Genomic DNA, 25,005 nt, shown 5'->3' with positions numbered 1-25,005 from the left:
CTTTCTCTGCCTGCCTCTCTGCCTACTTGTGATCTCTGTCTGCCAAATAAATAAATAAAATCTTTTAAAAAAAATTTAAAAAGAACACATAAAGTTGCTCAGTATCCTTAGCCATCCTGGAAATGCAAATTCAAACCACAATGAGATACCACTACATACCTATCACAATGGCAGGAATTAAAAAGTAAACAAACACCCCCCTCCCCCCCCAAAAAACGGTACCACCACCAAATGCTGGTGAAGATGCTGAGAAGCTGGACACATTGCTGATGGGCATGGAAAATGATACGGCCACTCTGGGAAAATGTTTGGCAGCTTCTTCAAAAATTAAACATGCAACTACCCTATGACCCAACAATTGCCCTCTGGGGTATTTATCCCAGAGAAATGATGACTTCTGTTCATACAAAAACTGGCACACAAATATTTATAGCTGCTTTATTTGTAATAGCCCCAAACTGGAGCCCACCCAGGCAAGTTTCAAGGGTTGAATGGGTAAACAAACCGCAGCATGCCCTTATCGTGGGATACTACGCTCTGATGGTGTCCCCCCAGATTCATAATCCTAACTCCCAAAGGAGATGGGGCCTTGTGGGGGGGGTCCTCAAATCAGGAGGGTGATGGGTGTCCTAAAAGAGGCTCCAGAGAATTAGGCTAAGTGAAAGAAACCCATCCCCAAACATTACATATCGTGTAATTCCATCTCTTTAAGAGTCTAGAAATGACACAGAAAAAAAGGACAGATCAGTGGTGACTGGTAGCTGCAGAGGGACCTGGCAGAGAATGGACGGGGCTCTAAAAGGTGAACAGGAAGGATCCCTGCGGTGTTGGAAATGTATTTTGACCGTATCCATCACGATATCGTAGTGATAAAATCGCTCTAGGGTCTGCCACCTCAGGGAGGACAATTTCATCTTGTTGGCCAAGGAAGTGGATGTGATGAAACACAGGACAGAGGGAGAGAGGAAATGAGAGAGCGAGACAGAAAGACAGATACAGATGAAGGGACGGAGAAACAGAGGGAAACACCAGAGAGATTTAGATCTGGAGCACTTGTCATAAGAACCTGAGGAGAACTCGAAGTTTGGGGAGTAGAAAAATTTTTAGAAAAGATTTCGGGGGTATTTTGTACAGTATGCTAAGTAATCTTGTCTTCCGGATCTAGAAGAAAACTTTAGTAAATACCTGCATTACTTATCAATTTTTATTATTATTTTTTTTTGGTGGGATTTGTGTTTATTTGTATATGACACCCTAGCAATGGTCCAGGCAGCCTGGAATGTTCAGGTCATAGTTGGTGGTTTGTCTGGGTTTTTATCCCCCTGGAAGTCTGACCAGAATGAGCTTTCATGATGACCATCCAGTAGCTATGCTCAAGGGAGCGGAAGTAGGCCCTACAGGAGTTGTGCAATCCTTGGCAAGTCCTTCAGGAAGAGGGAAATTCTGAAATCAGAATAGGAACCATGGGGGGAAGGCGTGGACTTTTAGGGCCCCGATGCGTGAAATGGAGAATCACACTTAGCGTGGCTTTATCTGAGCCACGCTTTATCTGAGCCTCGCTTTACCTCGCTTTATCTAAGCGAGGCTGAGAGGGTTGAAGAAGGTCTGTCAGAAGGCGCAGGCTGGGAATTAGTATATAAATACACATTTTCTGCAGATCCTGAGATCTCTCATGGATGAGGTCAGGGACAGACATGACTGGACATGTTCCGAGCCCCTGTCTGGCCTCGGGAGGGCAGAAGGTCACGGAGGGACCGGGGAATCAAGCCGACCACCTGCTGTACCACAGGAGGCCAGTCTGTGGTCAGCCGCGGCTCCCGGCGCCGCAGGGGAGGTGGGCCCGAGGCTGGCAGGCCGCACCGGAGGCCGAGAGGGTGTGCGAGCCCTGCCCTGATAATTACCTGTGGGCACAAAGCCACAGAGACCAGCTCGGTGGCAGAATGCCTGCCAGCCCTAGAAGGCTCGAGGGCAGAGCGGAGATGTGCCAGAATTCAGATGAGCTCCTTGCGCGGGTGTGTTGCGTCCTGGGGAAAGGAAGTCGGGAATGGGGCGTGTGGTCAGGGCCCAGGGCCTTCCGCGGCCACAGTTCACCCAAGGTCCCCCTGAGCGCCCTGGGGAAAGGCAGGGCCAGCTGGCTCAGATAACAGGAACAATTAATGGTCAGGCTCCTGGGTGAAGGGAGATTTCCTCAGGAAGCCGGATTTCTTGCTGTGGGGGAATCCAACTCTGGAGGCGGAAGAGAAAGCAGCCCCCCTCAGGGCAGGCGAGGAGCTGCGGGTGGGCTGGGGCCGGAAGAGAGACGCGGGCCTGGGCCCCGGCGGTGCCAGGCAGGTATGATTCAGCCTGCTGAGGTCAGGCCCTGACAGGACAGGTTTGGTGGGTGGGGAGGAACCGATGGCCGTGGTAGATTGCTTTGGGTGAGAAAACACAGAGAGGAAAAAAGTTTTCTGGGATGGTGGAAGAGGAGGGGAAACAGATTCCAAGGAGAACTTTAGGAATTATCGCAGGGTTCCACGCTGTGTAGCCACCAACTCCCTCCTCCACGTCCTCAGTTAGCCTCCAGCTGTGAACTATGTCACATTGCCCTTTCTGACAGGGTAGCAGCTCCCCCATGGATAGCGCGTCAAGACTCTAGAACTTTCTTTCTTTTTTTTTTTTAATACCACTTTTAATTAGTGAAACAGTCGCACTCCAATACTGAAAACTCCAGGCTACAGTTGTGGCCCCAGCAGCTTGGAGCTGGGAGTCTGGGAGGAGGGTCAACTCTCAGACGCCTCCCATCCGGTCCCATGTATCAGCTCTGAGGGGAGACAAGGAAGAGGTCCCTCTAGTGGTCGCTCTGTGGATGGTGTTACTTTTCTAGGTAACACTGCCAAGTCCCTGGTGGCCTCTGAGGGTCAGATAGCCAAATGCTGTCCTCTCTTGGGCCAGTAAGACCTCCCCCATGCATTTCCCCAACTCGGGTCGTGTTCCTCAGAAAATGCCTCTGGGGTTTTGTCGTCACCAAAAAGAGTGCTCAAGCCTAGTCACCTCCTCTGGTGTCTACTGAACTGTGGGGAACCCTCCTTTTTTGCTGAGCCGACCAACAGGGGTGCAACTGTCCTATGGCCACCCTTAGACCAGCTCTGCCATCTCTGTACCACCCCTTTCTCCAGGCTCCAGCAGAGTGAGACGGTCTGTGGGACCAAAGACTCAACAGATCCCAGAAAGAGAGAGTCACGAGGCCCCAAGTTGGTGGAGGTAGGGATGATCCATGTTCTCTTGGGTCACCCCCTCGATCCATGTTCTCTTGGGTCACCCCCTCTTTAGCGTGAGGGGTTCCATTGACCTCTCCAGCCTCAGCTGTGTTGGCTCCAGCTTGCATTTCATGCCATGGTTACAGCAAAGGGCTTCTATTTATGTGGGGTCCCACATTTCAGGGTTCTTGTGCCTCCCACCCCCCAGAAAATACTCCCTGCTTGAAATCAGGTCAGTCTTTAGTCCTCTCCCATGCAGAGTGGGCTAAGCATCCCTTCCCACTGCTCTGATCCCACCTGTGGACATACATGTTTCTAGTGTGTCTCATGGTATTAAGATAGCGCCCCTAAGGACCTAACTCTCCACATCAGAAGATACATTTCTTGAAGGCAGAAATTGGCTGTTTGATTTCCATATATTGTGATGTATGTCGTGCCTGCAACAACTTCTGATTCATGAAGGCAGTCAGTACATGTTTGGTGACAAGTCTGAGGAGAAGAGAGAGATGGACTAAATCTCTCATCTTTCACCATGAGACGCGTGAGCAATACACGCTTCAGTGTGGGGAATGCCAGCCTCTGACACCTTCCTAGGTTCAGGGAGAGAGAAGTGAGGCCAGTCTTTCTCAACTGAGCTAGAAAAGCCAAATATTGTCCCCCTAGACCCCTGGTGACTAGAGCCCCAGTGGGTGGCCTACATTCAGCTAAAAGGAAGACCCACCAGCGGAAAGGAGCCCAGAGGAGAGGAAGTCAGGACATGGAGGCTGGTGCCCTGGGGCTCTGGTAGCAGCAGCGGCAGCTTCCCGACCCCTGGGTAGGAAGTCGGACTCCATAACCCAGTGGAGCCACCAACCTCCACTCTTCCAGCTTCCCCTAAAGCCGCAATAAGCACCCAGCTTTCTGCCTTAACTCCCTTTCCACTCGAAAGACATAAGATGGTTTCTATGTCCTCCACAGAAATCTGAGTAATGTATATTGTTTCCAAAAGGCAGGCCTAAGATAAAGTGACCCATAAAACTGTGCTCTAAAGGGATGACAAAGATATGAACACAAAACAAACCCAAGCAAAAACTAAAGGACAGAAATATTAATGTCAAAGAAGGATATAGAATATATCAATACATGATGCAAATCACAAAAAAGATATAAGGCTCATGAATATTTATGTTCTGCATAAAATAGCCTCTAACTATTAAAAAATAAAAATCTTAGAAATCAAGAAGAAATCAATAGGACTGTAATCTAAGTGGTAACATTTATCATTTCTCTTACACACTTTGATTAATCAAGTGGATCCACAAGTGAAGGAATTAATATAATCAACAAGCTTTTCAACGTTTATAGTCTACAGAAACCTAACTCATATTCCTATAAAATAATCACTGGACATTTATAAAGTAAGGTAATATGTTAGGTCATAAAAGAAATTCCAATAATTCCTTGATGTAAACTCTCTTTGACCATAATCCAGCAAAACAAAGAATTACCAAGAAAAATAGTAAATAACAGAATCCAAATGCCAGGAAATTAAGCAATATTCTTCTAAATAACCCTTGGGTCACAAAGGAAATAAAACATGTAATTAAATAGTGTTTTGAAAATAACCATAATAATAACACCAGGTTTCAAAACTTCTGGCTTGCGACAAAGTCATACTGAAAAAAAAAATCATTCTAGAATGCTATTATTATTTTTCAAAAAGAATAATGAAAATAATGAATTAACTATTTATCTAAAGAAGGAAAGTTCTGTTGTTGTTGTTTGTTTCCTGTGTAATTAGAGTGGGTGGTTTCATCTCTTTATTTACCTGCCTCTATCTGACAGCCTTCACTGTATATTCCTTTTTCCCCAACTTTATTGAAGTGTAATTAACAAAAATTGTATATATTCAAGATATGCAACTTGATGCTTTGATTTTTGTTTCTATTGTGAAATGACCACCACAATCAATCTATCACCTCATATAGTTACCTTTTGTTCTTTTCTATTCTTTGTGTGTGTGTGTGTGTTTGTGTGTATCTGTGTGTGTGTTTCAAGTGTCCTAGCAAGTTTCAAGCATGTGGTACAGTATTGTTAACTATAGTGCGGTCCTTCCATTAGCTCTGCAGAACTTATTCATTTTGCATAACTGAAACTTGGTACCCTTTGAACTTCACCTCCCCAATTCCCTCTCCTCCCAGCCCCCATTCTACTCTCTGCTTCTGTGTTTGACTATTTTAGACTAAGAAGGAAAGTATTTTTTAATATAAAATAAATGTAAAGCTATTAAAAAGTATATAATGAAAGCAGAAATTAATTCATTGAAAAACAGAAAAGTATCATTGATAATTCAATCCGATCTGGTTTCTTTAAAACAAAAACAAATTAGACAATGCCTAAAAGGTTAGTTAAAAGAGAGAGAGAAAGAGAGAGAAACTATGCTAGCTGGATTGAGGATCTTTATGAAATGGGCTGATTTTCAAAGGAGAATGTGTAAGTTACCAAAATGGACTAAATAGGAGGTAGAAAGCCTGATTACACTACTAATCCTTAGGGAAATTTAAAAGTCATAGAAGAAAACTTTGAGGCACCATGTTTGGATGATCGCTTGGACACCCCTTGGGCATTACTTGGAATCCTGTAGGCCTTAGCTGTCCCAGTGTAGGATGCCACTGGGACCCTGCCTGATAAGCCAGAGTAAGAAGTAGTTAATGTCTTTTGGGTCAATGCTTGACCAAAGCTGAGGAGAGCAAGTGGTTAAATGCTTCCCCATTTCTTTTCCTAGGAGCCAGACTCTGAGCTGCATGTCAGAAAGTTCAGACTCTCCGTTGGGATTGAGCCATCCTGGAGCAGTAAGTCAATTTGATAACATATCCTTTTTCCAACTCTCCTTCTCTACCTGATTCATTTCCTTATACTTCCCTCACTCCTATCCCAATCCGAGGTCTACACTCCCAGAAGAACAATCATGTTTGAGCCTTGGTCTCAGGCTCTGCTTTTTTTTTTTTTCTTTTCCAATTTGCTTTTGATTTCATTTTCTGTTTGAAAATCTTAGTTTTTACATAGCATATTTAATTGACTTACATTTAGTGTAATTATTAATACATTTGTGTTTACACCAACTTAATATGCACATATTTGTTCTTTTTAAAGATTTTATATCTTATAGAGAAATTCTAGGTTTGCAATAAAATTGAGAGGAAGGCACAGAGATTCCATGTATACCCCTACCCCCAGGTATACCTAACATTCGTCTATTATTCGTGTCACTCACTAGAGTGTACATTCATTACAATTGATGCCCTTATATTGACACATTGTGATCACCTAAAGCCCTTTGTTCACCTTGGGGTTCATTCTATGCGTTTGGACAAATGTATATAATAATGTGATCCCATCATTATAACATCATAGAGAGTGTTTTCACTACCTCGAATATGTTCTGTCCTCCATCTGTTCATCCCTCTCTTATCTACCCCTCCGACTTCTGACAACCACTTATCTTTTTAGAGTCTCCATAGCTTTGCTTTCTCCAGAATTTCTTAAAGTTGGAGTCATAAAATATGTAGCCTTTTCCAGTTGGTTTCTTTCACTTAGTAATATGCATTTAAGTTTTCTCTATGTCTTTTCATGGCTTGGTAGCTCATTCTTTTTTAGCACTGAATATTCCATTGTCTGGATGTTCATTCACCTGCTGAAGGGCTTCTTGGTTGCTTCCAAGTTTTGGCAATTATGAACTAAACTGCTATAAACATCTGTGTGCAGGTTTTTGTGTGGACATAGGTTTTCAGAACCTCTAGGTAAATACCAAGGAGTGTGATTGCTGGATCATATGGTAAGACTATGTTTAGTTTTATAAGACACGGCCAAACTGTCTTCTACAGTTGCTGTGTTTCTTGGCATGCTCCCCAGCAATATCTTAGAGTTCCTGTTGCTCCACATCCTTGTCAGCATTTGGGGTGGTCTGTGTTCCAGATATCATTCTGTGATATGTGTTCCATATCACATGATTCTGTGTTCCAGAGGTCATTCTAATAGATGTACTAGATGTACTAGTACCTCACTGCTGATTTGATTTTCATTTCCCTGAAGACATGTGATGTGGAGAATCGTGCCGTATGCTTACTTACCATCAGTATATCTTCTTGGAGGTGTCTGTTAAGGCCTTTGTCCCATTTTTTAAAAATTGGGTTGTTATCTTATTCTGAAGTGTTAAGGGTTCTTTGTATATTTTAGATAACATTTCCTTATCAGATGTATCTTTTGCAAATACTTTCCCCAAGTCTGTGGTTTATCTTCTAATTCTCTTGACATTGTCTTTAGCAGCACAGAAGTTTTTGATTTTAATAAAATCCCTTTTATCAACTGTTTATTTCAGGGACCAGGCCTTTGGTGTTATATCTAGAAGGTCCTCACCAGACCCAAGGTCAACCAGGTTTTCTTCCATCATCTTCTAAGAGTTTTATAGTTTTGCATTTTATGTGTAGGCCTGTGATCCATTTTTAGTTAATTTTTGTGAAGGGTATAAGTTCTGTGTCTCGGGGGGTGCGGTTTGCATGTGGATGTTCAGTTGTTCCGGCACCATTTGTTGAAGACACTATCTTTGCTCCATTGTATTGCTTTTCCTTTTTTGTCAAAGATCAGTTGACTCTATTTATGGGAATCCATTTCTGGGCTCTCTATTCTATTCTCTTGGATTGCTGTAGCTGAATATTGGGTGGTGTCAGTCCTCCCACTTTGTTCTTCTTCAATATTGTATTGGCTATTCTGGGTCTTTTACCTCTCCATAAAAATTTTAGAATCAATTTGTCAAAATCCACAAAATAACTTGCTGGGATTTTGATTGGGATTGCCTTGAATTTATAGATGAATTTTGGAAGAACTAACTTCTTAACAATATTGAGTCTTCATACCTATGAACATGGAATATCTCTTCATTTATCTAGTTATTCTTTTATTTCATTCATCAGAGTTTTGTAGTTTTCCTCATATAGATCATGTATGTATTTTGTTAGATTTATACCAAATAATTTAATTTGGGGGGGTGCCAATGTAAATGGCATTGTGTTTTAAATTTCATATCCCACAATTCATTACTAATATCTAGGAATGTAATTGACTTTTGTATATTATATTATGTTTGTGTTTTATATACTTGCATCCTGCAACATGGCTATAATCACTTATTAGTTCCAGGAGGGGGTTTTTTCATCAATTCTTTTTGGATTTTCTATGTACGGAGTCATGTTATCTGTGAACATAGATAATTTTTCTTCTTCCTTCCTGATATGTATACCTTTCATCTTATTTTGACTGTTGCATTAGCAAGGACTTCCAGATGATGTTGAAAGGAGAAGTAAGAAGGGACATCCTTGTCTTTTTTTAATACATAAAAATTTTATTTTTTTATTTATTAGAGAGCGCACAAGCTGGGGGAGAGGCAGAGGGAGAGAGAGAGAAGCAGGCTTCCTGCTGAGCAGGGAGCCTGATGTGGGGTTCGATCCCAGGACCCCAAGATCATGACCTGAGCCAAAGTAGATGCTTAACCAACTGAGCCACCCAGGTGCCCCGGGACATCCTTGTCTTGTATCCAGTCTTTGTAGGAAAGGTTACAAACTCCTAATACACATTGACATCAAAATTACTAAGTCTCTCACTTATGGTTGACTTGGATAAGGCACAGATGAAAAGTGAAGTGTTGGGTTTTGAGGAGCAGTGCTTGAATTATGGGAGACAATTGCAAGTATAAGGATTTTGAAGTTGTTTAATTTTTGTTAATTTCATTGAAAGTCTTTTAAAAAGAAAATGATAGAATCAGGAGGGTCAATTCTCAGCACACAAAGCATGCTGTATAAGCCAGACTGCTTCTATAGAAGCCTTTAGTGAGACCCCCTTCCCCCCCAATTCCAGCAGCTCTGGGACACACCATGTCAAAAACCTGGCCCAGGATCTAATTGTAAAGCTATCAGAATAGAAAAAGAGACAATACACATCCATAATAGGTGTCACATGTTAGAGTCAGGGTCCTAATACAAAAAAGAATGAATTTGTGAGACAAGGCACAAGGACATTTAGATGTATGACTCTAATGATTTAAAACCCCCAGATTCCCCCGAATTGTCTGCACCAGGAGAATAGCTGTCTCCCCCTTATCAAGGAGAATAATTTCCCCTTGCCTGGAGACTCTGCAAAGACCTCAGTTGAAGCAGGTACCTTGCAATGTCGACCCTCATCACTCCTAATTATCCACAGGCTGATGACCTGCCTGTGACCAGCCTGAGGTTATATATACGGTTCGTGCTCTGGGAGAAATTATAGAACCTACCTCATAGGGTATTGGCAGGAACCAGGAAGCACATCTGGGAGTAGGCTTTGAAGATTTGAGATGTGGGGAGGTAAAAATATAAGGCTGCATAGGGAGAATACATTGAGGAGGGACATTCATCAGTGAGTTGAATGTAATATTCCGAAAGGGCCGACTCAAACAATCTGGTAGAGTTATGTCAAGCCTTTAAGAAAAAAATATTGAAGGAAAAAGGTTTTTTTTTTTTTTTTTAACTGCTCCAGAGAGGGATGCCTGGGTGGCTCAGTAGGTTAAGCATCTGCCTTTGACTCAGGTCATGATCCCAGGGTCCTGAGATGGAGCCCCATGTAGGGCTCCCTGCTCAGCAGGGAGTCTGCTTCTCCCTCACCCTCTGCTCCCCTTCTCCCACTCATTCTCTCTCTCTCTCTCTCTCAAATCATAAGTAAAATCTTAAAAAATAAATGAATAAATTGCTCCAAGGAATACAAAGCTATAAAAGCTTTCTGATATAGAAACTAAACTCAACTTCTAAAATAAAGCTAACATAGCCCTAAAGGCAAAAGTGATAATAAAAGTTACAAACCAATTTCCATTATCAGTACAAGGGGGGAGATTCTTAAATAAAATATTAGCAAATCTTCTTGAACAGTATATTTTTGAAAATATACCACACAGCATCCAGATAAGTGTTTATTCCAGAGTCCAGGGGAACAATCAGAAAGAGAATATATTCAGAAGGAAGATGTGTTCTTATGTGATGGTACTGTACCAAACTCTGTCCGCAGGATTCGTCTGTCATCTTTTGGAATAAATTCTTGTTCTGCTTTCTATGAAAGAATATTTGAACTGATAGGAGAGTGCTTAGATATGTTTTAAAACATATAATAAAAAGTCAATGGTTTTACTATGTATCAGTAATGACTAGCTCAAAATATCCAATGGAAAGAAAAGTTCCCAATGACCACAGTTACAGGACCTATAAAATATCTAAAAATAAATTTCATGTGAAATAAGCAGCAAATAATTTACACTTAGACAATACAATATACAACTAAACAATATATTACAATAAATAACATTAATTGAGATAGCTGTGGAACAACAAAAGCTTGATAGAAAATAAAGATTGAAGGAAAACTTTAAAAAGTCCAGAAACAGACAAAAATATACATAACACTCTAGTCTATGGTAAAGGTGATCCTTCAAACCAATTAAATAAAGGATAAAATTTTCAATAATTAGCAAAATGGCTAACCATTTATAAAAATATGAAGTTCCTACCTCACACAATAAATCAGTATCACAACCATAGATTAAAGATGTAAATGTAAAAAATGAAATTATAAAAACCCTTAAGGAAAATAAAGAAATAGTTATATAGATTTTGGGGTTGGGAAGTACTTTCTTTTTTTTTTTTTTTAAGATTTTATTTATTTATTTGGCAGACAGAGATCACAAGCAGGCAGAGAGGCAGGCAGAGAGAGAGGAGGAAGCAGGCTCCCTGCTGAGCAGAGAGCCCCACACGGGGCTCGATCCCAGCACCCTGAGATCATGACCTGAGCCAAAGGCAGAGGCTTTAACCCACTGAGCCACCCAGGTGCCCTGGGAAGTACTTTCTAAGACAGAAATTATAAAAGAACTAGATCACTAAATTTTGGCAACATAAAAAAAATCAAAAAATTCTTAAGATTGGAGAGGAGAAGGGAGTTGAGGGAAATTGGAAGGGGAGGTGAACCATGAGAGACTATGGACTCTGAAAAACAACCTGAGGGTTTTGAAGGGGCGGGGGTGGGAGGTTGGGGGAACCAGGTGGTGGGTATTAGGGAGGGCACGGATTGCATGGAGCACTGGGTGTGGTGAAAAAACAATGAATACTGTTACGCTGAAAAGAAATAAAAAATTTAAAAAAAAAAAGATTAACAAACAAATAACAATTTTGGGGAAAAATATTTGCAATTTGTAAAGGAAGCAAAGATTTGATATCCATAATATATGTAATGCTTTTATAAATTAATAGGAAAACTATAAATGGTGAGAAAGAAAAATGGAAAAAAAAAACAGGAGCATGAAATGCACAAAAGAAGACCAAAAAATGATACATGAAAAAAATGGTCAGGAACAATAATGACCAGGAAGTGTGGGGCGCCTGGGTGGCTCAGTCGATTAAGCATCTGAATCTTGATTTTGGCTCAGGTCACGATCTCAGGGTCATGAGATCAAGCCCTGCAGAAGGCTCTGTACTCAGTGCTCAATCCACTTGATATTCTCTCCCTCTCCTGCCCCTACCCCTGCTTGTGTGCATGTGCACACACTCTCTCTCTCAAATAATAAATAAATAAATAAATAAATAAATAAATCTTTTTAAAAATGGCCAGGAAATTCAAATTTTAAAAAATGATGTATCGTAAATACTGAATAATGAAAATAATAACTACAATTACAGAAGATGTAGGAAATGAGTCTCCTGCTAGTTTGAGTATAATATGGAACAAAGTCTTTGAAGGATACTTTGGAAATGGATATCAAAACTCCAAATAATGTTTATATATTTTTGAACCAGAAATTCAACATCTGGTATCCATTCAAAAGCATTTATATTAAAAATATGCACTTTGACCTCAAAAAAAGGCTTTGACCTCAAAAATCTCATTGCCAATAGCAAAAGCAATAGAAGCAATCTAAATCTACAATAATACAGAATAGATTAAATTTGTTAACATATTGTTGTATGCAATCCTATGCAAGCATTAGGAATAATGTTTTACAGCCATCCTTAGTGACCTGGAAAGACTAAAATATATCATTAAGTCAGAAATCAGCTTACTAAGCATGTGTACCACATTTTTGTTTTATAAAATAAAATATAACAAGATACACGTCAGTAGTGGTTAACACTGGCTTGTGGGATTCCCATTTAATTTATATGACCTTTCGTGACTCTCTGCCTTTTCTAATTTAAGGCAACATAGCACTTTCATAATTTTTTAAGAAAACCATAAAGCCTGTAATAAACAAACATAAGAACATCAGAACAACTATAAGGTCATACCCCAGATGTGGCTTGTTAGCTGCCCAGGACAAAAGTGGCAATAGGAAATCGAAAATGGAGATATTATTCTTGCATTAATTACTATTATTATGGAGGCACAATTGCAGTCTGTCGGTTGCCGAGTTCCTGTTATTACCTGAGTCTAAGTCTTCAGGGAGTCTCTGTGCCCTTCTGGTCTCTTTCATCAGCAAATCTCAGAGCGGTACACAAACATCCCCTTCCGGGTGAATGAGACATGTGGCAAAGACCATCCTGACTTCTAGATGGACAAACGGAGCCCTGGAGAGGAAAGGGGGTTTTCTCATCACAACAGTGGAACCCCTGAGCCTCTGAGCTGGAAATTCCCCTAGGAGGCCTCTGTCACCCCAGTGCACTGCAGAGTCCTGGTCACCTTCCTTAGTAGAGTGCTGTGCCTGAACCCAGGCCCAGGGAGCACACCACCTCACAAAGAATGTTCTTTCTCTTATTGGCCTTGCTAACAGTCAGAAGGCCTTTCCTGATATCAAGGCAAAGTCTGCATCCCTGGAATTTTCTTTTCTTTTCTTTTCTTTTTTTTTTGCATCCCTGGAATTTTCACCCACTCACTGTCTTGGTCAGAGAAACTGTTCTATGTGGCTTTGGGCTTTGCTGGGCTTCCCAGCCGATGTCCATCCTGCAGGAGAAATTACTCTTGGCATCTCTAATAGCTTTTTGTGCTCTGCCTTTTTTTTTTTTTAACTTAACAGCTCTTGTGTTAAAAATTCACACGTTGTAATAGAGTAATTCAGTGATTTTGGGTAAATTTACCCAGTTTTACAACTATTACCACACTAATTTTAGAACATTTCCATCACCCCAAAAAGAAATCCTATACTCCTTGGCTCGCTGCCCTGTGCTCTCCCCTACCTATCTGTCCCCTAGGTTTCTATTTATACAGGGTCCTACACCTAGGGCATTTCTTGATTATATTTGAGACTAGCATGCGCCTCCATACTTTTTTTTTTTTTAAACTATTTACCACAGTGTTCCCTGTTTTTTTCAGGCCCCATTCTAAGGAATGCGAGCTAACCCAGGTTTAGAAACTGTAGAGGGCTTAAGGTTAAAAAAAAAAAAAAAAAAAAAAAGTGCCCTCGCGATGCCTAGATGCTACTGTGCTAGGCCATCTCCACCAACACTCTTGGCAGGCATCTTTTGAGGAAGATGGCCAGCGCGCTCCTGATTGAGCACTGGGTGTGATGTAGTTCGGCTGAGCGTGCATCATCAACGCCCAAGAGAGGACAGGACCCACGGTCCACCTTTGAACCGTGCAGATACGATGGTTCGCAGAGCCCTTGCTTCACACTGACCTTGCAGTGGCCAGCACCGAGGATTCGAGAGTGACGTCAATCCTCTGCGGCACCGAACTGGGAGGGTGCTGGACCTCCCAAGCAGAAGTCCTTTATACAGCAACTGGAGGCCAAGAAAAGCCTCCCCACGTCCAGATCCTCGGTGTTTGGGGATGCCGTGGAGGCGGGGAGACTTTTGTGAAGATGTAACTGTCCACGTGGGTCCTGCAATGGAGATGCGTGCCCCGTTGCTGAGTGCGTAAATCAAATAAAGGAGCCGCTGAAGGAATGACTCGGCCCCAAGGAGTTCTTTCCACGTTGACTCTAACCAGGAATAGAAGTCTTCAACTGTGAACATACATCTGTAGCGTACTGTTCCGGCCATATGTTCCTAATTAATTCTGTTGTGCCCCCACCCCCACTTTCATGTTAATATCATCAAGCTAATCCCTTAATCAGCTCCCCACTCCGGCCTGCCCCCGCAAACAGTTTTGGGTTATGTTTCCTAATCCTCGTTCTTCAAAGGAGCCTGCAGCCATTATGTTTAAACTAAACCGAGATGTTCAAGGTCTCTTTCCCTCCCAGCTTGGAGAAATGTTTCACCCCAACTACCGACACCCAACCTATTTCTCCGAAAATGCTTCACTCCCTGAAGTCTCAAATCACTATTTCAGGGGATGTAGTGGAGGTGAGTGGTGAGGAAAACCTCTAAAAAGTGGAAATAAAGCCCCAGAAAGGAGTTAAATTTCCCTGGGGTTTACATCTGAATCTAAAGTTTCACCAGCCTCTCCGGCCAACTCTAGCCATCCTCTTCCACCTAAGAGAAGAGAAAAAATTTTTAAATGTTTGTGAAGTTCACAGTCTAGAGGCCTAGGCTCACTAAAAGCCTAGGACCTAATCCCAGGATTACAGAACATTTCCCCTCCCCCAACACCTCATGACCACATTACCAAAGGCAGGTCTTTTTACCTGGTACATTGTGTCCTGCTATCAAGAAAAAATTACAAGGCATAACAAAAGGCACAAAAACACTATTTGAAGTGATAGAGCAAACATCAGAACCGGACTGGGAGGGATGTTGGAATTATCAGGCCAACAATTTAAAACAAATAAGATTAACATGCTAAGAACTCTAGTGGTTAAAGTAGACAGCATTCAAGAACCTAAGAATAATGTAAGCAGGAAGGTGGAAATCTTCCAAAAGAACCAAAAAGCAAAAAGAAAACTAGAAATAAAACATTGTATAGAAATGAGGACTGCCTTTGATAGGCTTAGTGGTGAGCCCTGGATACAGCTAAGGAGAGAATCTCGGAGCTGGGGACTATCTCAATAGAATCCTTCAAAACTAAGAAGCAAAGGGAAGAAAGGCTGAAGAAACAGAGCAAAACACCCAAGAATATGGCTTCATCATAGAAGGTGTAACATACATGTAATGAGACTAGAAGGAGAAGACAGAGAAAGGAACAGAAGGAATATTTGAAACAATAATGACAGATTTTGTCCCCAAATTAATGGCAGATTCAGAAAGCTTGGAGAACACCAAGTAAAATAAATGCCAAAAAGATTATACATAGGCTTATCATTTACAAATTACAGAAAAAGTGAAGATAAAGAAAAAATCATGGAAGAAGCTAGAGGTAAAAACCAAATCATCTTCTGTCTCTTCAGAAACCATGCAAGCGAAAAGAAAGTGGAGTGAAATATTTATTTATTTTTTAAATATTTTATTTATTTGACAGAGAGAAATCACAACTAGGCAGAGAGGCAGGCAGAGAGAGAGGAGGAAGCAGGCTCCCTGCGGAGCAGAGAGCCCGACGCGGGGCTCGATCCCAGGACCCTGAGATCATGACCTGAGCCGAAGGCAGAGGCTTAACCCACTGAGCCACCGAGGCGCCCCGGAATGAAATATTTAAAGTGTTACAGAATTCTGTACCGCGTGAGATTATCCCTCAGACATGAAGGAGAAATAAAGACTTTCTCAGATAAACAAAACTTGAGGGAATTTTTTGCCAGTAGACTTGCTTTGCAGTAAATGTTGAAAGAAGTTCTTTAGGGAGAAGGAAAAGAATAAGTCAGAAACGCAGACCTCCATAAAGGAAGGAAGAGCTTCAAAGAAGAATTAAGTGAAGGTAAAAAGAATAAAACATAAGGGTTCAAGGAAGACGAGTAGGTTGGTCAGCCATCTATGATTTGCAGAAGATACATCGAGTGTGGTTCTGCTTTCTAAGAGAAGCCAACTAGTAGGAAAGCAATTTGTTGTGGAGTTCAGTGTTTGGAAACTGTGAACAGTGAGAGGGGGGAGCAGGGAAAGGGGAAAAGAAGAGACAGAGGGAAGGAGGGTGGATCCCTGCTTAATGAAACCAGTTAGAAAATCCCCTTAGATGCCCCCACGTAACCGCTTATTATCATTAAGAGTCTTGCCACATTATCTGCAGGACAGTACAGCCCACCTTAAGAAAATCAAGCCACTGGAGAGCCTAGGTGTTGCAGTTGGTTGGGCGTCCACCTATTGGTTTCTGCTCAGGTCGTGATCTCAGGGTCCTGATCTCAGCATCATGAGATTGAGCCCCACATCAGGCTCAGCACAGAGTCTGCTTGGGTCCTCCCGTTTGTGTTCTCTCTCTCTCTCTCTCTCAAATAAATAATAAAATCTTTTTTTTTTTTAATCTAACTATTTATGACTTCCCAGGGTTTCTAATACCTGGCTTGTGGCTCTGCTTTCCAAAGACAAATCTAAAGATGCACATAAACTCGGGAAGCTTTTAAGAAGCTGCAGCTCTGTCTTCTGATTTGGAGGCTTCAGATTCTCCTCTTCACCAAGAACTCTGCATCCGGCATTGCTGAATCGGCTTTGATCACAGGAAGGGACATTGTGAGGCTTAGTCTTCCCCTTGGATGGCTAGGCTTCATTTTAGAGATAAAACTATGCCGCAGGTTTTAAATATTGGCTTAAAGTTTGGCAGAAAACGTGTTATTCTATAGGCTGGTTAAGAAGGGGAAATATAGGGAGGGGGGACGGGAGAGGGTGGTGGGGAAATGGACATTGGGGAGGGTATGTGCTATGATGAGTGCTGTGAAATGTGTAAACCTGGCGATTCACAGACCTGTACCCCTGGGGATAAAAATACATTATATGTTTATTAAAATAAAAAAAATTAAAAAAAGAAGGGGAAATATATATATATATTTACAAGCATATATACAGTAAGCATATATATATATTTACAAATATATATACAGTAAGCATATATATATATATTTACAAATATATATATATATACTATGCATATACTTTCTTTTGTTGGCATAGAAACAGAGATGGATAGTGAGAAAGTTGTGTTCAAGTGTGACAGGATAAAGATCAACCTTATGGAGTTGAAGTAGACCCTTTAAGTAGGAGAATGGGGTGACCTTGAGAGAGACCCCATCACGGGACTCACTGGATGGATGTTCCCTTGTCCCCACCAATGAATAAATGAATAAAATATTCAAAAGAAAGTACTAAAGGTGTATTCAGAGACCATTTATAACAGGAAAGGACACACTGAAGCTCTTATAGAGTAGACTAATTCAATCCATGGTCTACTAGCAACAAAACCAATGGGCTATGCATATCAAGAATTGTGGTTGAAAGACGACCAGAGAGGGAGACAAACCATGAGACTCTTAATTTCAGGAAACAAATTGAGGGTTGCTGGAGGGGAAGGGTTGGGAGGGATGGGGTGGCTGGGCGATGGTCATTGGGGAGGGTATGTGTTATGGTGAGCACTGTGAATTATATAAGACTGATGAATCACAGACCTGTACCCCTGAAACAAATAATACATTATATGTTAATAAAAGAAAAGAAAAAGAATTGTGATTGAAAGTGACAGAATATAAAGGAGAAATAAGAACTGTCACTGAGGGGGCACCTGGTTGGCTCAGTGGGTTAAGCCTCTGCGTTTAGCTCAGGTCACGATCTTGGAGTCCTGGGATCGAGCCCTGCATCAGGCTCTCTGCTCATCTGGAGCCTACTTCCTCCTCTCTCTGTGCCTGCCTCTCTGCCTACTTGTGATCTCTGTCTGTCAAATAAATAAAAATAAATAAATAAAATCTTAAAAAAAAAAAAAAAAGAACTGTCAATGAGGGCACCTGGGTGGCTCCATCAGTTAGGCTTCCAGCTCTTAATTTCCGCTTGGGTCACAATCTCAGGGTTGTGAGATCTGCCCAGATCAGGTTCATCAGGTTCTGCGCTCAGAGGGGAGTTGGCTTGGGATTCTCTCCTTCTCTCTCTGCCCCACTTGTGCTCACTCTCCCTTTCTCTCTCTCAAAAAAGAAGGAACTCTCAATGAATATATTAAGAAATGATCAACCTCACTAATATATGAAGAAATGCAAATTAAGAGTTGTCAAAGGTGAAAAAAAATAGTGAAAAAGTTGTTTGCAGAGTGCCAATGACAATATGGAAAGTGATTATTCATGTTTCAGGTGGAAACGCAACCTCCATGGTGGCCAAATCATCATTTGGGTCATCCTTAATTACAAGCCACAGTCATACTCAGGAAATCCTAGCATTTCCCTTGGTACCCAAACCAGGCTTCCAAAGTCAGAGACAGCAAGGCTGAGACTGGATAACACCCACAGACATACCCATTATGAACACCACAGGCTGCTGGAGGTCCTCTGAACTTGACCTTGACCATCATGTTTTTTTTCTTAAAAGGGAAGAAGTCTGAGAAAGGGAAAGAAATGTTTTAAAATAGGCTAATAATACTGTTTTTCCCAATTTATTTATTTGATGAGCCCAGGTCTTATAACAAGGGTCTGTAGCCTCTATGGGTGACTTCCCAGAGGATATTTTTTAAGCTCAGATCTATTGCTCTGACCTAATTCACCAACATCACATTAATTAAAAACTGGATACTGTTATTTTTCTAGATCACATTTCAATGTGCTACAGAGCAGTAGAGCAATTCCTGTGAATGTTGAGGTTAACACAATTGTGGTCTGAAGCATGGGTGGAGACCCAGATGGATACAATCTGTTATTTACAGCTGTGTGATTGAAACGAAACCACCGAATCCTAAAAGCTTTAATTACGGAAACGGTAATTTGCCTTTTCCTGCTTGTTTTCAGTATAAGTAGGACAAAATCTCAGCTAATAAGCAGACCTCTTGTTTCATGAAGGTTTAAAATTCGTACCTTCGGCCAGACTGGTATATTCAGCTACTTACTTAACATCTTAGATATCGGCTCTTAAGCTTAGCTTGTCCAAAACTGACATTCCCCCCAAGAATCATGTTCTAGTTCCTGAGCAACTAGAACAATGCCTGGTACATAATTGTCATTGTCTTCTGCATGTCAGCAAATGGCTTTTCCAAACTCCCAGTTGCCCAGGCCAAAAATCTCTTTCTCTCACACGTTCCTCAGCTAATCTTGTCATTCCTATCATCAATATTTTTCCAAAATTCAAGCCCTTCTCACCAATTTGATGGGTATCACCCTGTTCCAAGGAAACTTCTTACATCGGCACTATTGCAAGAGCCTTCTGCCTGATTTTCCTGTGTGTACTTCTGCACCCTCCTTGTTCTCAACCTCACAGCCAAAGTAACCAGGTGATGGGCGTGAAGGAGGACACGTGTTGGGATGAGCACTGGGTGTTATATGCAAATGATGATTCGTTGAACACTACAACAAAAACTTAGGATGTACTATATGCTGCCTAACCGAACACAATAATAATTTTAAAAAGGGATCCTTTTCAAATATCAATCAGGTCATGTCACCCCTCTGCCTAACACCCCCAGCTGCTCCCATCAACTCATGCAAACAATGAACAAAGTTCTTAAAATGGCCCACAGGGCCCTATACACCCTGCCCCACAATCAGTTACATCTCTACTCCTCCCACTGCTTCCCTTTGCCTTCCTGTTGCTCCGCATAAAGGGTAACATCCTCTTGCATCAGGGCCTTTGCACTTACTTTCCCTTACCCCGGACCACTCTATGCCAAATGTCTGCAAAGCTTACTCCCTCACCTCCTCTGGACCTTTGCTCAAAAGTCATCTCTTAGTGAAATCTTCCCTGCCTACACTTTTTAAAAGGGCTACTCACCACCCCCTTGTTCTCTCTCCTTCTTCCCTGTTTCATTTTAGCCCCATAGTACTTGTTACCATCGCATATTTTCTATTTTATTAGTTTATCATCTATTTGCCCAATAGAATGTGAGCTACACGAGGCCAGAATTTTATGCAGGTTTTTTCTGGTGCTGTGTAGTGAACAACAGAAGAGTGTCTGGTGTATAAGTACTCGACACTGATGAATAAATAAATGAGTGCTAGAGATTTGTCATGTCCACGGAAGGAGGTGAGTTCAGTAGCCTCCTAGGTTGCCCTCTTGGACTGGAACTTCCAGGAAAAAGCCCCTTGACATGTGTCTTAGCAATGATTTTTTTGGATATGACACCAGAATCATAGGCAACAAAAGCAAATAAAGAAGTGGGACAATATGAAAAAAACAACTCTGCACTGCAAAGGAAATCATCAGTAAAATGAAAAAACAACCTAAAGAATGGGAGAAAATATTTGCAACTGCATCTCTGATCAGGGGTTAATACCCAAAATACATGATGAACCCTTCAACTCAATAACAAAGAAGAAAATAATCAGATTTTTAAAATGGGCAAGGGGTCTGAATGGGCATTTCTCCAAAGAAGACATACAAATGGTCCACAGGCGCATCAAAAGGGGCTCAGCATCACTGATCATCAGAGAAATGGACATCAAAGCCATAATGACCTAACACCTCGCTCCTGCCAGGATGCCTTTTATTAACTTAAAAAAAAAAAAAGAGCTAAGTGTTTGTGAGGTTGTGGGGAAATGCAAAGTGGTACACAGCCGTTCTGGAATACAACATAGAGGCCCCTCAAAGAATTTAAAAATAGAGCTTCCGTATGATGCGGAATCTCACTTGTGGGTGTTTATCCACAGGAATAGAAATCACGACCTTGAGGAGATCTCTGCCCTCCCGTGTTCCCTGCAGCAGCATTCAGAATTGCTAAGGTATGGAAACAGCCTGAAGTCTAGTGACAGAGAGACAGGAAAGAAAATGTGGGAGATTCATACTGCTGTGGACGGAGTGTGCCCAGCCCACCACAAATTCATAGATTGAAATCCTAACTCCCAAGATGATGGCATCAGGACGTGCAGCCCTCCGAACATGAGCTCCCTTTTTCCTTCTGCCATGTGAGGACACTGTGAAAATAGACCAACTATGCATCAGGAAATGGATCCTAACCGGACACAGGGTCTGTCAGTACCTTGATCACAGACTTCCCAGCCTCCACAACGTGGAAAATAAATTTCTGTCGTTTATAAACTCCCGTCTCTGCTATTTTGTTATACCCGCCTAAGCGGACTAAGACACACGCAGTGGAATATTACTCCGCCATAAAAAGGAGGAAAGTCTGCCTTTTGTGACAGCGTGGATAGACCTGGAAGACACTGAGTGAAATGAGCCAGACACAGAAAGACGAACACGGTATGACTTCACTTACATGGGCAATAGGAAAACTCGTAGAAGCAGGGAGTAGAATGGCGATTTCCAGGGGCTGGGGGGAGGTCATAGTCCGACAGCCCAAAGCTTCCCTTATGCAAGATAAATAAGAGATTTACTACACAGCATTGTACCTATGATAACGATAATATATTTTATAGTTGAAATTTGCTAAGAAAGTAGGTCTTCTGTTAAGAGTTCTTACCACATACACACATCATCATCATCATCACCATCATCATAAAGGACATGGGAGAAAACCTTGGGAGATGGTGGACATGTCTGTGGCCCTGATGATGACGATGGTCTCATGGTGTATACTTATGCCCAGACTCAAACTGTATACTTTAAATATGCACAGCTTTTTATGTGTCAATCATACCTCAATAAAAAAATTTTTTTTAAAATATAGGACATAAAACAATGATTTTATTATTTCCTTTTGCTCCTGGGGGCCAGGAACGCAGGAAGGACTTAGCTCTATGCTTCTGGGATTCCATGCAGTTGTAGTTGGACATGATGGCTGGAGCTCAGACACCAGGGACCAGGAGCCATGGGGGAGTTGAGCAGGTAGTCACCCAGTCTTTGCTTCACATAATCGAAGGGCCTCTCTGTGTGATATCTTGACATAGGCTAGTTTGGGCCTCACAGCAGGGCACCTCCTTGCCGCTGGAATGCTTACATGGCAACTGAAATCTAAAAGAGTAAGTATCCCAATAATCTAGGTCAAAGTTGCATTGCCACGTCTGATCTGCTTAGAGAGTTGTGCAGCCTACAAACCCATCTAGAGTCAAAGAAAGAGAAATTAGATTCCATGTACTGATGGGACAGTAGCAAAGTCACATTGTAGGAGATTGTGTAAGATTTGCTTTGGGATTGCAATCCTATTTGGGGAGAACTGATATCTAAACACTATTGTGTGTTTTGACCTGTGAATGTGGTATATTTCTCCATTAATTTTGGTCTATAATTTTTTTTTTTTTTTTTTTTTTTTACATTTCAGTATTTTGTAGTTTTCAGTGGAGAGATCTTGGACATCTTCTGTTACACTTATTTCTATCTAAGTGTTTGATAATTATGCTATTGTGCATATTAATTTTACTTCACTTTTGCAAGTGGGAGATGGTGTGGGAAAGGGCAGATGGAGAGGGAGAGAGAGAATCTTAAGCAGGCTCCACACTTAGGCTGAAGCCCAACACGGGACTTGACCTCACAACAATGAGATCATGACCCGAGCCAAAATCAAGAGTCTGACGCTTAACCGACTGAGCCACCCAGGCACCCAATTTTACTTCATTTTATTTTTTTTTAATTTTACTTTATTTTTTCAGTGTTCCAAGATTCATTTTAAATTATGTATTGCTGGGGCACCTGGGTGGCTCAGTCATTAAGCGTCTGCCTTCGGCTCGGGTCATGATCCCAGGGTCCTGGGATTGAGCCCTGCATCGCGCTCCCTGCTTGGCGGGGAGCCTGCTTCTCCCTCTCCCACTCTGCCTGCTTGTGTTCCCTCTCTCACTGTGTCTCTCTGTCAAATAAATAAATAAAAATCTTTTAAAAAATAAAAATTAAAAAAAAATTATGTATTGCTAGTACCTAGAAATAAACTGATTTTTATATTAACTGATTTTTATATTGATCTTTTATTCTGCATTCTTGCTGAAAGTCACATTAATTCTAATTGTACATTATATTGAATGTTATACATATGCAATCATGCCATCTACAAATAAATTTTGCTTCTTTCCAAGCTGTACACTCCACCCCTGCCCTCTAGACTTCAAGGACTATGTTGAATAGAAATGGTGACAGTGGACATCCCTGCCATGTTTTCAGTTTCACAGGGAAAACATTTGTTATTTCACCATTAGTTATAATAGAAGCTATAAGTTTTCTGAGATACACTTTAACCAGATTAAGGACGTTCTCTTCTATTCTTAGTTTGCTGAGAATTTTATCATTAATCCATGTTCAATTTTACCAAGTTGTTTTTCTTCATCTGTCAAAACAATCGTTTTTTCTCTTTTCTGTTAATACATGTAATTCATGTAATTGTTACATGTAATTACATGTAATACATGTAATTCATGTAATTGTTTTTTGCAATGCTAAATCAAACTTACATTCCTGGAATAAATCCCAATTTGTCATGATGTAACTAACGTCTTTTAAAAATGCATTTTCTGGGTTCTGTATGCTAAAATTTTATTTAGAAGTTTTTATCTCTTTTTATGAGAGTTGCTGCTCTGTAACTGATGTAATTATGAATAGTCCCCCACTTCTACTCTAAATAGGATAAACTAAAATGATCACCCTAATAAATACGACATCTTCTTGGATTTTATTGAAGTTGTAATCTTCCTGAAATTTTCTTCTGGTTCTACCAGAGATTGTTTCCAAGAATCTTCAGAATTCTATCTACTTTTCCTTAATCTGTAGGATTCTTTACGTATTGCCCATTTTCAGGTATAAACAGTTGGATTTTTTTTTTCTCTCTCATCTTGAACCAAGACGGGCTTTCTGGACTCCATGTTGGTCATCAGTGAGCCCAAGTGTGTTGCCCTTGGCCACACACTCAGTACACTGTGCGATGAACATCTCCTTTTCAGACCTGGAGTACAAGCTTCTGTGCACAGTGTCCAGACCCAATTTCAGCTTCTAGCAGGCAAGCAGCTAACACGGTTCCATTCTCCCGAGGTAGCACCTTCCTCCACCCAGCTCTCTATTCCTCTGGCCCAAGGAGTCATCTGCAAACTCACAGTGGATGGTGTATACTGCTATTAGTGATCTTCCTGTCCCCACCCCTGCCCGTAGTGCTTCATGTGTAAATATTGCACCTCCCAGGATATAATACAAAATTGCTGGTTCTCCTTCCTCCCACCCCTCCCCCACACACTTCCTGACCAGTTACTTCCTGGGAGGAGCTACTTCCAAATAGATGTGGTATCAGCATCTCAGAAAGCAGCCCTTCCATGGCACGTGAGTATCCACCTCATGTACTACTTGGTGTAGACCTTGGATCGCTGCGTCTCTAACAAAAAGTAGGGCAATTGGTTTCCTATCGACCTCTATTGCATGAGATTCTACCTGGATAGGTTTATACTGATCCAATGTCTTCCACTTTAGAATTAATAGAAATGCTTCCTAAATCTAGTTAAGCCATTGATTGGGTCCAAGTTTCTAGTATTTTTTGAGTTCTTGCCTTCCTCTTTGTTTTCATAAACATCACTAAAAAAATTAAAAAGTTGAGAGAGACTCATACACTGCTGGCTAAATGACATTTAAAGCTAGAAGTCATTTCTTTGTGGCTACCTATTTTTATATGTGTGTCATCAGGGAGAGAGGCAAGTTGCCAGAAGTCTGTGAAATAATACTGTTTGGTTTTGGTTGGGCATGAATGGCGTGAAGAAATAGAGTCCAGACCTCAGAGAATGTTGTTATCATGTCACGTTTCGTGAGCTGTTTTCACAGGACTGGATTTTGTCTATACACATCAGATGTCGCTGCATTGATTACAGCATGAAGAGACCCCCCTTTCCTACCTCTCCTTCCCTGGGAGATACTTTTCTAACCACTGGACCACGGCCTTTCCCATCAGTGGA

Source organism: Martes martes (genome assembly GCF_963455335.1).
Source record: "Martes martes genome assembly, chromosome: 9".
In the NCBI taxonomy this organism is placed as follows: domain Eukaryota; kingdom Metazoa; phylum Chordata; class Mammalia; order Carnivora; family Mustelidae; genus Martes; species Martes martes.
The sequence above is the reverse complement of the archived record's forward strand: the minus strand, read 5'-3'. Positions refer to the sequence as shown.